The sequence below is a fragment of the Sus scrofa genome, chromosome 6 (assembly GCF_000003025.6).
Source record: "Sus scrofa isolate TJ Tabasco breed Duroc chromosome 6, Sscrofa11.1, whole genome shotgun sequence".
Classification (NCBI taxonomy): Eukaryota; Metazoa; Chordata; class Mammalia; order Artiodactyla; family Suidae; genus Sus; species Sus scrofa.
In genome coordinates, this window is record NC_010448.4 from 124,538,275 (window position 1) to 124,555,769 (window position 17,495).

The window sequence follows — 17,495 nt, forward strand, 5'->3', positions numbered from 1 at the left end:
AACCTTTACAGTACATGAATATGCGAATGTGCATGTGTAGGTGTGCTTGTCAATGGAGGGAGAGAGAGAGGAAGGGAGGGAGGAATGGAGGAAAGATGCCCTCCCTATTAGTTCAGATCAATCTGTTTACTCTCTTACATGCAACAGCTTCCATAAAGTGCTGGCCAGTGGATTTGAGGAAGAAGGACAGTAACATGTCATCCTCTAGAAGAATTCTGGGATCAAAGATCTTTGAAAGCTGAAGAACTTTACACACCAGTGTGTTCTCTTCCCTCAGGCTATTAGTCTTTTTCCCACTGTGGTTGTTCAGTATATTTTCCCAAATGTTAAAAATCACTAGCTAACTTACATTAGTAATATATGACATATTTATAGTATCATTAGCCTTTTATTATAAGATTGAATTTTTTCAGCATATGCTTTCAAGGGATTTGCTGCATTCTTAAGTATGATTATATTAGGTCTTAGGGTTAAGTTGTGTTTTGTTTGCTTCCCCAAAAACATACTCCTAGTTTTATTATAGACATCAGTAGAAAAATGAACACTTACTACATGCAATTTAGAGTGTAGACATGTCTATCTTCAACATACAGATGCATGCATATGTATTTTATTTAATATCTATATCTATAAATGCAGCCATATTTATTTTCTTAAAAAATAGCAGCATTCTTAAAAAGAGAGCTATTATATTTTCCAAACAATACTTAGGGATTCACAGTCTGACAAAAATAGAGGCCAAAGGACACAAAGGAATATAAAGGCAAGAATTAGACCTGCTTTGGAAAAATCTAGAAATATGTAGCATAAATATGTTCTGTGAGTAATATGTCCAGGGCATTCCCTTTCTTCACATAGCTGTAATTCTTTGGTGCAATGCATTTTGGTTGCCCATTCCAAATTAAGAAAATAAAAAAATACAGTAACATAGCTCATAATTTTTACAGCAGTAGTTTTCATAACTAAGCTCTCAAGGATGTTTGCTAAATTTCTTGCTTTTGAATCTATTTGATCAACAATTTTGATGGATTATGTCTTGTCTGAAGGAAGAAAAAAATGTATGTTCTAATAGTGTATGGCCAGTTGACATGTGTCCTCTAGCAATGTAATAATTAACACAGAAGATGAGCTGGTTTGATGACATGTTAAATAAGAGAAAGATAGCATAATAAACATCTTCAAATTGGAGGCTCTAATTTTAGACTCCCTTTCAAATTCTTGCTCTACCCATTATTAGTTGCAGAACCCTAGTTATATTATTTAGACACTCTAATCCTCAGTTCACTTCTCCATAAAATGGAAATAACAACACCAACTTTATATAGTTAAAGCAAGGATTAGATGGAATAATTTGTTTAAAATGCAGGATTGGGAACTGGAATAGAGAAAACACTCCACACGTGTTTATTTTTGTAGCTGTAATGGTGTAATTTTCTGTATCTGGCAGCCAATATGGCATTGAATATAGACAAGATACTGTTTGTTTTTTGTTGTTGTTGTTATCATTGTTTTATTTTGGCCACACCCACGACATGTGGAAGTTTTCAGGCCAGGGATCAAACCCACACAACAGTGATCTGAGAGACTGCAGTGACAATATTGGATCCTTAATCAGCTGAACAATAAGGAAACTTCAGTAAGATACTCTTTTGAAGTGAATATTTAAGAGTTAAAAAAAATGATCCTATCAATTGGCATCTTAATAAATTGAAATTCAATTAGTTTGTAACCATTTTCTTTAAAATTTTAATTTCTAAAATTTGAATGTGAACAAAACTAACCACTGAATATTAGAAAACAATTTCAAGAAATGAAGAATTTCAAGGTAGAATTCTTGATTTATTGATAAGTAAGGAGTCTGATCCAATGACAGTGCCTTCATAATCTGACCTTATTTTCTCTGAATATTAAACATTTTATTGGGGTATGCATTTACCTTAAATTTGAACGTTTTCCCATTGTTTCTAAGCATATGCATCTCTGGTGTGTGATTCTTTGCCTATGTACTGCTTCTAACTTGTGGACAGAATTCATAAGAGACAGTTCAGAAGCTCCTTTCCTCTTGCTATTACCATTTATTGAGAGCTTATCACGTGTAGAATTCAGTGTTTATTTTTTCTATTTGCCCTTTATGAAAATTCACTACCACCCTTAATACTGTGGTGCCTGGAGAGGTGTATGTATTGTGACATTCATTCCCTCTCCTTTGGACCCCTCCCCATCAACAGATCAACAGATCCCAGCAGTGAAATTCCTATCCAGGTGTTGACATGTTCATCTGAATTGAAGTTTGATGTTCACCCATCACTTCCCTGCAGGCAGTGACAGCTTCAGACTTCGATCTTCCAGTTCATCCTTCCTCCTCGCAGATACAAGCAGATTAACATATCCCCAAGAGGCTGATGCCTTTAGTTACTGAAGCCACTCTACTCATTACCTGACAGTGTTCTATAGTGAGACTTATTTATTTTTTTTCAGATGCTACCTGCTAGGATATCTTCATGAGATACATGTGTCATTTTTGAGGGAGGCCCCCGGGGGGATAACAGCTCCCAACTTCTCGGGTTGCCTGAAGCTGTCAGGACTTACCAAGGGTAATTTGATGGTGGCCTTTCTTCCCCTCTGGATTCCAAGTTCAGATTCAGTTTACTCTGTAAAAAGTAATGTGAACTCTAGGGAGTGATAGGGTACTAGTAGGGGACGGTCATTGGGGAGTTCTAACAATGTGAAAACTTGGGTCCTGAATGATATAAAGTGGCTGTCTACACAGACTTAAATCTCAGGATAATTGTCCTTCTTCATTTCCTTGTGACAGACTCTTGGCCTCAGCAGCAGAGCATGTCACTCCAGCAACTTCTGCCACTTTGTTGTGGTGATTGTGAATTGATGCTTGACACTGATAAGGTCTAATTTCCCAGTGGACTTTGGAAAGGGTCTGACAGTGGTGTGGATCACTGTTCGTAACACAGGAGCTATTTATATCATTGTCCTTTCTGCTTAAGAAGGACACTACAGGAAGCAGTTGTTATCTACGTGTGTCTGAAAATTCAAGTATTTGTTTTTGTTACTCCCTTTTATTTCATACCAGAAACAATATCATGTTAATACTGAGAAGCAACAAGGCAGAATGGGACAAGAAGTCCGGACTGGAGAAGGGAAATAGGCTGGCAAGGGAAAATGACATCTATAGTTCTAGAGCACATTCAGTTTACAAAGCATTTCACTGGATTTGCATAACACCCATGGAGTATATAAGACATAAGATATTTTGACAAATCCCATATTTCAGATGAGAAAATTGAAGATTAGAGAAATCTGGCCACACACTGTAGAGATCTGATGGAACCCTGATGCAGAACCAGCTTTTTCTGATTCCTACAACCCTGCCCTCAAAGATCTCATAGTCCAATGGGAGGGTGAAAGATGTATAGAAATAAAAGTCTAAGGCATTATAGGCACAAGAATAGAAATATATAGATAGTTTAGTGGAAAAAGAGAAGAGGAAAAAATAATTCCATTGGAGGTGAGGCAGATGGGATCAAGGAAGATTCAAATAACTCTACCACTCATTTAGAAGTTTCCTTGATCTAAAAGAGAATATTGGCAGTTGACAAATTTCATAAAACTATACTCCAACATAAGAAAACTGTTTTGGTTAAAGACCAGTGAAGAAGCTTTATTTAACATTATTGTAATAAACTTTGCGAGAGCTATCCTGTAATGACTAGTTGTAATTGTTGCAATGGATTGTGAGGCATTATGATGCATTCTAACAAAAATGAGAATTTGCACATTCATTATGACTTTCAAGTATGATGAATTTTTAAACTACATAGAAACAGGGCAGCCAATTGAAAGAAGATTGCCAGGAAACATTATAGATACTCATGGCTTAGGAGTTTGATATAAACAATGAAGAAGAAAGCTGCAGAAGGTCAGGACATAGTCTGGGCTGGTGAATGTTGTTCCTATTTCTATGTTTGAAGCATCTGTCTCCTCAGAGAAAAACACTGAAAGTTTGTAGCTTTTTAAATGAGTGGTATAAAAGCAATATTCAGATAGCATCTTGGTTCTAATGCATCTGTAGCAGGTGGGTAAAAAATACAGTATATCATGCAGCTAACAAACGGATCTTCAGGAACCCCTGAAAATCCCTAAGAGTAGTAGAAAATTCTGGTCCCAGTGCATATATGTGATCACATCTGGTTACACAATAGAGATGCTACTAATTTCCAAAATGTCTATTTATATCGGGAACTTCTCATCTCCGTTGGTGGAAAAACCACCAAACTGAAATTGAGGGCGTGACCAGGTAGCAGGGTGGCAGGACTTAGGAATGACTGATGGAGAATCTAGGAGTCAAAGACCCTCTGATATGAGGATTGTTACAGTCAATGAAATTTAGATGAGCAGCTTCAAAGTGAAGGCCTAATAGAAATCAAGACATCTAAAGGCCAATCACAAAGCAGGTACTTATTCATGGGGCTAAATATTTCAAATGCATGTAATTCCTTCAGTATCAGTGATGTTTCCCCAAACCAATTTCATTATCCTCTCTCTTCAAACACAAACCAGTCTGTTTCTCTGAGCTTTCCCTCTACTCAAGTTAATCTGTTTCCTTGTTACCCAGTCTTGAATGCTAAAGCCATCCATGCTGGTTTCTCTTACACTTTGAGGGATTTGCAAGTCAGTTCTATGTTCCTAATATGCCTTGCATCTGAACCCTGATGTTCTACTCCAGGGGTCACTTCCCTTTCTGCAAATCCCCATGCTCTTCATTTGTACAACTACATTTTTCTTCTCACTGAATGTCTTGCTTCATGTTCTCCACGGCCATCCCTCTGGACATGAGCCAAGATGCATTAACTTGCCAAACATGAAAACTCTGATCCTTTTATTTCTGTGAACATAACAATAACAACAACAACAGAGAACACAAACAAAAAATATCAACACAACTTAAAAACTAATATTTCTACTGATTGTTGGAAAGAATTTAATCTCTTAAACTAAAGTTGAGAAACTTCTGTAAATCAACTCCAAATATCTAGTTTCATTTTTCACTACAGTTTTCACATGCCTGAGACCACGGAAAAGCACTTCTCTGACTTTTACTTGGTCTTTATTCTCATACTGTTTCCTCACTCTAGACTATCATTAGTCTCAATCTCGTGGGCTAATAAAACATATCAATTAATGCTCAAATTAAACGATACCTATAAAAAGTGGCACTGGGAAGTGGGGGAGATCTTTTTAGATTGAATACATTATTTAATAGATATATTTAAGAGTTTGAAATCTGACTCTGCTACTACCTAGCTATGTGCTCTTGAACAAGCTACTTTACTCTCTGTGTCTATTTATAGTACCCATCCATAAAATGGGGATAATGAAAGCAGATTCCTCATAGAATTATGAAGACTAAGCTACTTGATATATGTTAACTGCTTAGAACAATGCATGTGGTGAGCGTTATGTTAGCATAGCTATTATTATAGAACTGGAGAACCTCCAAAAAAATCATTTGGGGTAGCTCATGGGCAACTTCTTATTCTTCTTCCAATACCATGCTTCTCCTCACAGATGTAAGTGAAGACATGAAACTGGGATAAAAATGATGGATATGGGCATTGTGATTGACATATGCAATTTTGAAGTTTTGTCTTTTGAAACTAGTCCATAAACTCTAGTTCTTCCAGCTTAATTTCAGATTTTGGAATGTGAGTAAGTGATAGGATTTTACTTATTCTAGTTGGTTCATCCATCATTCAGTCATTTACTGAACATGTATTGCATGCTATATTAGTTCCATTTTGCTGCTATAGCATATTGCCTCAAACTTAGTTGCTTAAAACAACACAAATTTGTAAGCCTACAGTTCTGGAGATTAGAAGTCTCAAATGGATGCAGGTGGCTAAAATTAAAGTGTCAGGTGGGCCACAATGTTTCCTGGAGTCTCTAGGGAGAAATTCATTTTATTGTCGTTTCCAGCTCTGGAGGTTGCCTACATTCTTGAGTCCATGGAAATCCAAAACCAACAATAGCCGTTTAATTATTTTACACATTATATTCCTCTGACACTGACCCTTCCGTCTCCCTCTTCTATATTTAAAGAATCCTTTTCATTATATTGGACCCATCCAAAGAGTCCCAAGATATTCTCCCTATTTTAAGGTCAGATGATTAGCAACCCTACTTCTGTCTGCAACATTATTTCCCCTTGTCCACAAACATTTTCAGAGAGTTGGGGGATTAGGATATGGACATACTTGGGTAACAGTCATCCTGCCTGTCATACAAAATTAGCAGAAATCTTCCCTTTTTTAATGAGTGAAAAACTTGAAGAAAGAGAAGGCTCTTGTATAATTATTTTCTAAGTTAGAAGAAAGACAAGGAATTGAGGAAATCCTCATCATTACGGGATATCTCCCTCCTCTTAGTAGACAAATCTTCAGTTGCCTTATTGTGCTGAATAATTTATATACTTTCATTCCACACCTGATATTATATATACTCACTAAGTAATACAACTTAACAGGGCATCTGATTTATGTTCACTCCATCCTAGGTGTTGACATAGATAAAAGAAAACAAAAATACTATGATATGAGGGAGGAAATAATAATATATTAATCAGAGAAGTACATAAAGACTCAATGTTAAAGGACTAAAGTTGATATTTATCAAAAACCACAATATAATATATACAGAAAATACAATTGTATCTTTTTAATTTTCTCCTTTTCAAAAGATGGGTTTAAGAAGATAATAAGAACTTTTAGGGAACTTTGTATCCAAATATTATACTTTTATCTTCCTTTCTTTTTCTTCTTAGATATGACTGAATGCTTCAGTTTGCACAGCATACCTTATTAAAAATTTCTTTGGAAATAAATGCAGTGTATTCACAAACCTTCAGACACACTTGCTGCCTATGAAATGAGAATTCAAGTATTTGTATCTCTCTTTTTTGAGACATGTGGATAGTTGGCAAGAATTTCTTGTAAAATACTTTAGACATCTTGGAAAAGAAGCCTATCGAAATGGAAATTATTATCATCAGAAGAGTCATAAGAGTCTTCCAACTGTCATTGTTATAGTGGAAAATGGTGATTCATTCTACTTCCCTTCTCCTTTGTCCCAGTGGATGGAAATCAGCTTATTAGTTCTTAGTGTAACTGACAGTCTCTCCTTTATAAAACCCATTCTCAATTCATATTTCCACTGAAATTTTAATCTAGTGAATTATATTTTCTCCTCTGTATTGCCAATTTGAAATAATTCTATGGTGACCGTGCTCTCTGCCTTCTAGTTCTCCTTCAGGAAGTAAAATTACTTTGAGAAGAGATAAAGCAGAATCCTCCTGTGGACATTCTAGTTTTGTGCCTTTAGAACTGAGAAAGGAAGGATCCTGATCTAGATATCTGTAGCATTTATTTTCCCAAAGAACAGCCATTCATCCCGGGGTTAGTCAGAAAGGAGGAAGGTCTTTCTATTCCAATGGTGCCCATTGTCTTGTCACTAATGCCTCATTTGCATAGATTCCAAATGCTAGAATCATCACTTTGGGGATAGAGAAATATTAAACTCCTTAATAAAATTAGAAATTGTCACTAGGGGAAGTCATATATCCTGATGCTGAGATGGCTCCTTCAGGGAGAGAAATAATTACACAGTGTGATGGCTAAGAGTTGCCTCAGACAGTCTCATATAGGTCAGTGTGGTGTGGGATGACATCCAAAATTCCTTATGTGTTCAGAGGATGCAAAAATGTCTGAAAGAAGGCCAGCAGACCTGGGAAGTCCTTAAACCAGGATGAAAAGAACAAAGAAAAAGACATGTATGGACCTGGGAATCTGAGAGTGACATAAATATCCCATGTGGAAACCATCAAAAAGAGATTGATGACCAGTGGCTCCATTAGTAAAATGTGAAATCAGTGTCCACCTCACTGAATTGAATTGAAAATGAAATATTTACTACACATAAATTATTTACAATATCAACTGAAACATAATAAGTGTTCAGTAAGCATCAGTTAATATTATAATTTTATTTCATTAATTGTTATTCTTACGTTTCAGAGGAAGACAATCTGGAAAAGATTATACTCCAGTGATAACTCTCATCTAACCTAGCGTCCTTGGAACTTTTCTCATTCCAGAAGAGAAGGGAATGAAAAATAGGAAGGAAGAAACTTTCCATATTCCATAGGTTTAATTTCAAAGAGATTGTTAGTAAACAGAAATGACTGAATTTGCTTTGAATAGGCAAGTTAGGTTTTCAGTCATCAGCAGAATTATGGGATTGGGAAATTATTACTACAAAGTTTTTTGTTTTGTTTTGTTTTGAAATCTGGGAAATTTATACTTCCTACATCTATTTAGTATTATTTTTGCCAGGGTGGATCATATGGAATAGTTATTGTTACCTATTTGTTAGCAGTACTATTACTATTAAATGTCTGTCCAAAATTATAGACTTAAATTCCTTGTAGAAGTGTACCTGTCTGTATCACCATCTCCAGGCAGAGTGACCTGCAGATTGAAAGAGGGAGAGAAGGAAGGAGGTATAGAGAAAAGAAATGACGGAAGATATAAGTGAAAAAAATCTTATAAACTATCACAATCTAACATTAAAGGCCAAACACTGAACTACTTTACTTGTCAGCTCTATGCTATTGTAGATAGTAAGAATAGTAAATATTTCTATATAATGATATGTGGTAGGTGCTTTCCACATTTAGCTGAGAAATTGACATATTTTCAAGTTCTCACAGGGTAGAAACAGAGGCTCCCCCGCAGCCAGTTTGAGGTCAAGAATCATGCTTATTAACATGATTTTATAATAAATATTACATTCTTGACCAGTTACATCAATAGTAGTTGATATCATCTCCTTAACATCACATATCAGAGTCAGTGAGAAAGGGCTCTGGACACATTTATTTGAGAGGTTTTCTTATAACCTGCTTGGGTCTTTGGCTACATTAACCTGTTTCTATTTCTCATTATCTATTATATCCTTAGTTAAAAAGAAAATTTTCATTCTATTTAGTCAAATCACTGTTTTGTTTTTTTTTTCCTTTGGTTACACCCAAGCCATGTGGAGGTTCTGAGGCTAGGGGTCTAATCCACACCACAGCAACTGAAGACACTGGACTGACAATGCTGAATTTTAACCCCTGCATCACAAGGGAACTCTGAATGGGATATTTCTAAGTATGTTCCCCTAGTTTCCTGTCACCCCCAGGGTTTCTAGATCTAGTTACCTCTTAGCTTAGCAGTTTGTCTTCCCTGCATTACTTCCCACTTGGTCTCAGAGTTCACTTCTGGGAGAATCCAACCTAAGATAAAGATCAACTTACTATATCTGATCACCCAAGTCTTGCAAAGCATTAGGGTTGAAATCAATTTTTTTTTCACACCTTTCTACGGTTATCTAAATCTCTTCGTTGTCTCCTTTCTGATTCTCTAAAGTAAAGCTTGCTTTTACTACATAATTTAATTTTCATGATAATAATACTGATTTGAAATGTATAATGCTATATGCTTTGCCAGAGTGCTTTAACCTATAGAATCTATTAACCTATATATTTGCCTTATTATTGTTTCACATATATAGGCTGTATTTACTTAGTGATATTTTGAGGTCCTTGAAAAGAGATGTAGAAAGAACTATGATATATATACTTTATGACCGACATTGAACATATAATGCATTGAAAACATTAACAAACTGATTTAAATGTACACCAATAATTACAGAACAGTAGTTTAGTATAACATTTTGATATGAATATAATACACCTTAACTCCTTTAAACTACAAGGCATATTTTGTCCCTACATACCATCTTTCCATTTTGCTCACATTTTTACAGACAGAAAAAAATAACAATATCAAAACAAAAGGTAGTTCTCATCTGTAGCTTTGTTTTGGGACCTGAAATATTTATTTACCTCTTTGGCTTATTTGATATTTAACTCATTAAGTGTTCTGTTTCCATACAAAATTTCTTTCTACCTCATCCCAAAATACAAACTCTATACTTTCAACCTTAAATAGCCAACAACAGGGTTTAATGAGTAGAAAATAGGGAATTTAACAATTCAGGGAATAAATGCCAACAAGATTGGGTAAGAAGTAAGTAATGGAAATAATGAACTTTGTAGTATGACAAAGAACTGAGTCGTTAGATCATCAAAATTGGAACTAACACATGATATATTTCAAACATCAGTGCCTTTCTTGTCAACCAGAAATGAATATCTGTGTTTCAGTAAGAGATGTACATTTGGTGTGAGCTGTGGGCAGAATTAGTAAAGGAGAGAAGGAACCTAAAAAGTTACACCATTTAAGATTGTCTTATCGAGTACCGATGAAAAGTTTTAAAAGAATTTGTCTCTTTTATTAAAAAAGATTGATTAGTGAAATAATTTCCACAGATAGAAATGTTAAAATCATTAAGTCCAGATGAGAGCTACATCTCTCTGCAAACTGATTTTTTTCCTCCACCTTGTAGACTTGAGGCATAATGTTGTAGGATTGTGAATCACGTGTGAGGACAGCACTGATGCTACTAAAATACCATTCAACATGGGGGTAATAGGGCAACATATTGGATATTAAAGACCTAGAAGCAAGATACTCTGAATCCAATTTCCAATTACCAGTCCTCTGAGACATTCAATTCTGCCATTGAACCAGCTAAAAAAAAAAAAAAAAAAAAAAGTAAAGGATGTCAACAGCAGTAATATTGAGATGCATTAACTGGAAAATTTTGCTGGTGCTCATAATGACAGTCATAGGATTAATAACATTTTGCAATTAAATAGCACTTATCTTCCTAAGAGTTCAAAGTACTTTCCAATACAATATTGAAAAACCTTGTGATGCAAAGAAGGAAAAAGCTTCCACAGAAGCCATGGATTAAAGAAAGTATTTTAAATGTACACCATTAGGATATGGAGTCTCATCAAAAATGACCAGAAGTGCCATAATAAGTGGACTCATGTCTCACCTAGAAGAGTTTTCCTCTCAGAGAAACAGTAGGGGACACAATGAAAAGAAGTGTGATTGTCTATTCTTATCTCAGCTTCAAACCCTCAAGCAATTTTTTCTGGTTCTGCACTAACAGCCTGAGTAACCAAGTATGTTTTTTTCTAACTGCCATTTTCTCCTCTTCTTTAAATTGAAGACAGTTCACCCTGCCTCTGTGCACACATACTATGATTCAAGTGAAGAATTAATTTGTTGTTGTTTTGAACTGGATATTATCATTACTCTTTTTGGACTCTTATGCACATAATAGAGTATATATTATTCACTAGTCTTTCAATTGTACAAAATAATAGTGTCATTTATGGCATCTTATTGCCAAAGACTATGTATCTCTGCCTTGTCAACCTCACTAGGATGTTTCATCAAATACCATTTATAATTGAAAGCACTTAGACAAGTATAGAACATTAGATAAATGAGTTATTGTTATTAACCTAATTTCTCTTTATCACCCATTATGGATCCATCATCCATGAATTTATTACATAGATGGGATAATAAAGTAGAGATTGGATGCACTAGAAAAGGGAAACACATTTCCAAAATGAAAGCCCTCTATGAACTGCCCCTTCCTTGAAATATCTTTGAAGTTCCCATTGTGGTGCAGCAGAAACTAATCCGATTAGGAACCATGAAGTTGTGGTTTCATCCCGGGCCTCGCTCAGTGGGTTAAGGATCTGGCATTGCCATGAGCTGTGGTGTAGGTCACATATGCACCTCAGATCTGGCATTTCTGTGGTTATGGCATAGGCCAGCAGCTGTGGCTCTGATTAAACACCCTAGCATAGGAACCTCCATATGCTACTAGTGTGGCCCTAAAAAAGACCAAAAAAAAAAGAAAGAAATATCTTTATCTTACCTGAGTATAAGTCATTGTGGAAAAGTATCCCCTACCACACTGTGTTTGTGCTTTCCTGCAACAAATTCATAATTGTACATGATTATTGGGTGGATATGAAGGGAGGAACTCTGGTGGAAGATAATTTGCCTCACTTGCGTCCGAATGAGTACTTCTAATCTAGATATTGAATTAACAATTCTAGTTTCTATCCTAGCTTTATCACTATCTACCTGTGGAGTCCCGGCAAGTCAATAAACACTTGTGCTAACTTGGGGACCTATTCTAGAATATAGAAATTATGATACTACAAAAGACTCATAATAAATAAATAGTTTGAACATAGTTGATTGAATATAAATGATTATAGACAAGTAGATGATTGCTTTTTTGATTTTCAGCTAGTTTACTAGCCAACACTTGTGAAGAGTTGCTGTGTTGAAATCAAACCACTAGCTCATTTAATTAAATCTAAGTCTAATAACAACAAAGCTAGAGGGAGGTGGCAAAATTCAAAAGTGATCCTAGGAATCATTTTAGAATGGCATATAGAACTTAAAACAACCATTATCCTTGTTACCTGCCTGGATCTATGCAAAGCAAATGTTTCCAGATGTTGATAGTCTATGTGGGAAGATTTGTGAGAATGTTTTCATTATGTTTATAAACAAACCTAATAGACGTTTGACTAACTGCCCATATTCAGTTCCGCACTTGAAAATGGTCATCCATAGGAAAATTCATCCTCTAATTTTGTTCATGGATACTGTTTGAATAACTACTGGGTTCTATGAGTTTGAGCACTTTAGACTCATTGTTTGTTTGTGTGTGTACAAACAGAGCCCTTCCAAGGTCATTGACAAGCTATTTGATGTCCTCCTCCCTTCATTGTGTTCTTCAGAAACACAGTCCTTGGATAAGAATTTCTATATGGAGATAATATCGCTGTCATTTCTTTGTCTCTGGGAGCTTTGGGTGTTAAAGGGTTAAAAAAAATAATTATGATGCTAACTTGAAACAACCCAACAAGGTAACTTTGGGCTGCTTTAGTTTAGTGAAGACTTTAAAAGCTTTGAAAATGCTCTTAAAGTTATATGGATTTTTTTTCCTTTTTATAGTCAGTCAAAAATTATATTTTAAAACTCTACAGTTCAAGGGGAAAAGCAATTATCAAAATGCAATAAACTTCTAAGTAAAGTATAAATTGCTTCCATGGCCTTAACTGTAAAAATAGAGAGCTTCTGGTAATGTGTTTCGTGAGTCAATCAGCAGGATTCTTCTTCCACATTCCGACACTCCGGGAAAGGGGAGAAGTCAAAATAGAACTCTAAGAAGATGCTCATGAAACAGCTAGACTTGGGCAAACGCTGAGAGGTAACATTGACTTTTTTTTTCGGGTTCTTTTTTCTGAGAGCTTTTTCTCTTATTTACTTCCTTCCTGTCACCAACTGATTCACATTCTCAAAGATGAGGGAGTAAGTGGGAAAAGGAGCTATCCTCATATATGAGATGAGACTCCTGGCACCAGGCACATTGTGGAAAGAGTAATAAATATCTGTTGGTTGATCACTTCTCTTAAATTATTTCATTTATAGTCTGCATCACACTACAAAGCAATTAGGATCATAGAGGCATAGAATTGGGGATTTAGAAGGGATTTTAGCTGACATCTAATCCAACATCACACAAAAGAAAGAGAACTTTCTGCAATATCTCAGACGGATTGTCATCCATCTTCCCTTGGAATCCTTTCAGTAGAGCAGAAAAACAAACAAACAAACAAACAAAAAACACTACTCCAGGCAACTAAATAAATAAGGTGACTTATTCCATTGTTGGATAGGCTTATGTTTTTTAAAAAAATTAATAAAGTCATCTTTTAAAATTCTACCTGGGTGTCTAGATCTGCCTTCTGATGCAAAAAAAGGCTAAAGATTTTCATGAGTTGAGATAGAATTAAAACTGACTTATCTTCAGTACTGTACTGTCCTATTAGATCTGGATATGACCTACTTCTATGAGAATGTTGTGTAGACAAAGTTCTTATGCCTTACTTCAATATGTTTTTGATTTATCAGTGGTCACATATAAATCAGAGATAAAATACCTAGTTCACAAACTCAAAACTTTGAGAAGTTTACACATGACAAATTCTGAAAAATGCCTTGAAGATAGTGTTCTCTTCCTCTTCCATATATTCAAGTATTGGACCTTAAAATACTTCATTCATTACAGTGATTTTATTAGATATTCTTGTATTTATTTCCCCAGCTGAAATATCAATGTCTTACCTGCCACAATTCCTTTAGTGTCAACACTAAAAGTCCATATGCTTTAAATATTTGTTGGTTTATGAATGACCCAATATTAAAATACCTTTGAAGGAGTGACATTAAACACCATCAATACCCAAAAAATGATGGGTTGAAATCAATTGGAAATACGACTGGGTCACTTTGATGTATAGCAGAATGTGATGGAATATAGTAAATCAACTGTAATAGAAAAAATAAAAATCTTAAAAAAAGTAAAAGACATATAAACAAAGCAAAACTGAATATCTTGTAGAAATTTGGGAACATCAACTAAATTACTGAGTATTTATTTGTTTGTTTCTTTATTGTTCCTAAATTATATAAACAGCTCTTTTCCCTCTTATTAAAATGAAAAGCACAAGCATCTACAAGGTATTCAGCTTTGCTTTGTTTGTTTGTGTCTGATACAACCCTATTAAATTCAAGCACATGCACAGACACACAGAGAATTAGTTAATGCACCTCAACTAAAGGTTATAAGGCAGATATATAAATTAACAAAAATGATTACTAATCCTTTTATTAAATGTCATTTACCCTGCCAGTTGGGTTACCATTCTTATCTTCCTGTATTTCAACTTTTCAGCAATTCCCTCATTTATTTCCTAGACATTTCTTTTCCACTACTTACCTCCATTTTTCTACCCCTGGACTCTTTTTTTTTTTTTTTTTTAAGGGCCGCACTTGTGGCATATGGAGGTTCCCAGGCTTGGGGTCTAATCAGAGCTACAGTTGCCTGCCTATGCCACAACCACAGAAATGTCAGATCTGAACCACGTACATCTGTGACCTATAGCACAGCTCATGACAATGCTAGATCCTTAACCCACTGAGTGGGGCCAGGGATCAAACCCACAACCTCATGGTTCCTAGTTCGAGTCTTTTCTGCTGCGCCATGAAGGGAACTCCCCCCACAAACCCCTGGACTCTTTTCTCATCTCATAACCCAAATCCTTATTTTTGTGGAGTCTTTTTTTTTTTTTTTTTTTTTTTTTTTTGGACTATGACTGCTACTTCCAAAATAAGTCCTTCATCCTTGATCAGGTGGAACACTTTGGCACTCTATTTTCAAATAAACTTCCAACCTACTTTTTTATATCCAAAGGTTTATTAACATGCTAGGTGAAATAAAGGGGCCAATCTACTCTCAATCTCACCCTTTAGGCACACAGAAGTGTGAGAAAAAGGCCTTGACATTTCACTTTACCTTTTTCTTTTTCCACAAAATGAACTTGTCATTTGGGCCAACCCAACAACACAGGGCAAAGAAAAGCAGCTCTGTTCTGTGCCTTGGAGGAGAATTGTGCTGATGACTACCATGACTGGCAGAGATCATAAAAGTGAGTGATGATTCAGATCTACACTTCAATGTGTGGACTCCAATCATTAACATCCTACTTCTCTATATGAGAAAAATTTATTAGCTCAAGCTCAAAGTTGCTATAGTAAATGCGGACAAATCCTAGTGCAGAGTTGCCTCACTTGATTATGCATAAGAATTATCTGAGCAGCTTTTCAAAAGTTCAGTTCCCAGGCCACCACCCAAGATAGTTTTATTCAGTAAAGTAAGAGTTGTTTTTTTTTTTGTTTGTTTATCTGTTTTCAAAAACTACCTTGATCTACAACTAGATTTGGTAAACACCGATTTAATCAACCTGTACTATTTTTTTTTTCTAATCTGTAAAAATAATATTAGAGTTACAGAACATAGCATGATTAAACCTAGGATTCTCATAAAAATACAATTTATCTAATACTTTCCCATAAAATTAGATTCAGAACATCCTTGGGCCTTGGTACTCAGAGTTAGCAGGTGAACCATCAGCTTCACCTGAACATTAAAGGTGAGAGTTATCTTCTAGCTCAGAAGAGCTCAGAAAACTATTTTGAAAAAGCACACCAGGAAATTCTTGTGAACAGAAGTTTGGGAACCTCAACTAAATTACTGAGTATTTGTTTCTTTATTGTTCCTAAATTATATAAACAGCTCTTTTCTCTCTTATTAAAATGAAAATTAGGGCATTCCCATTGTGACTCAGTGGAAAGGAAATCGACTAATATCCATAACGATGCTTGTCCGATTCTTGGCCTTGCTCAGTGGGTTAAGGTTCCGGCGTTGCCATGAGCTGTGGTGTAGTCAACAGATGTGGCTTGGATTCCACATTGCTGTGGCTGTGGCATAGATGGGCAACTGTAGTTCCAATTCAGTCTCTAGCCAGGGAACTTCCATATGCCCCAGGTGTTCCCCAACCCCCCCCCACAAAAAAAAATGGAAAATAGAAAAATGAAAATTGGTTAAACATAGGGACTATTCTTAGCATTTCTTTCTTTCCTTACTTGCAAAAAATGGTGTTTTATGATTGGTAATGTTGGATAAATGCTTATTGATGGGGCTGGAGATAGAGATGAGATTTTTCCAGTATGGGGTAATTTTAACATAAATGATATTAATACGGCAGATATGGAAAGACCAGGGTGGCTTTTTTGTTCTTCCATACAGTGCCACTAAATGAGTTTATTTATAGTGGGTATTATATAAATATTTGCTATGTTGATCATGATGGAAAGAAAGAGTAAGAGAGATAAGAAAAAGGAAGTATGTGCTATGGGCATTTTTCTTATTGAGGGTATTTTCATTACTTTGGATAGTTGCTTTAAAAAGATAAATTGACAGTCAGTCTTAAATTTTTGTCAGATAGTGCAGGAGATGTAAAAAACTAAACTTTTGTTTACATAAGAAGATTAAATAGGTAGAGTGTTAGAATATTCAATAGGGGAGCCATGATAGATAACTTGCAAAGAGAAATTCAGAAACCACTCAATGATTTAAAATAATGATAAATACACAGCCTTATCTTCTGATGTAAAGACTCTTGCAACTGCACTTTTAAATATGTATGACTGAAACCTTAATGCTTTATCCTAGTCTTCACACGAAGGGAAGTTCCTTTACAGAAAGCTTATAAACTGGTCGACTGGGAATAAAACTGCAATCAGAACTCATTGGTGTATTGATGATGGGTGGGGGGATATTGATGAAGGGAAGTGAGCTAAAAGCAGTCTCTCTCATAGAAAGATTTCCATGGTCCTATGTAGTCCTAATGTCTAGAATTAGTTGTGTAAAGTCTCACTCATCTTCAAGCAGCCAAATAAAGTTAAAAAAAAAATCTTAGCACTTCTTAACATCCCCTGGAATTGTCCAGGGGAAGGTGGAAAAGCTAAAGTTTGAAGTGTTTTATTATTTGCTTTCTACATTTGACCTGAGGTCATAGGACAGCA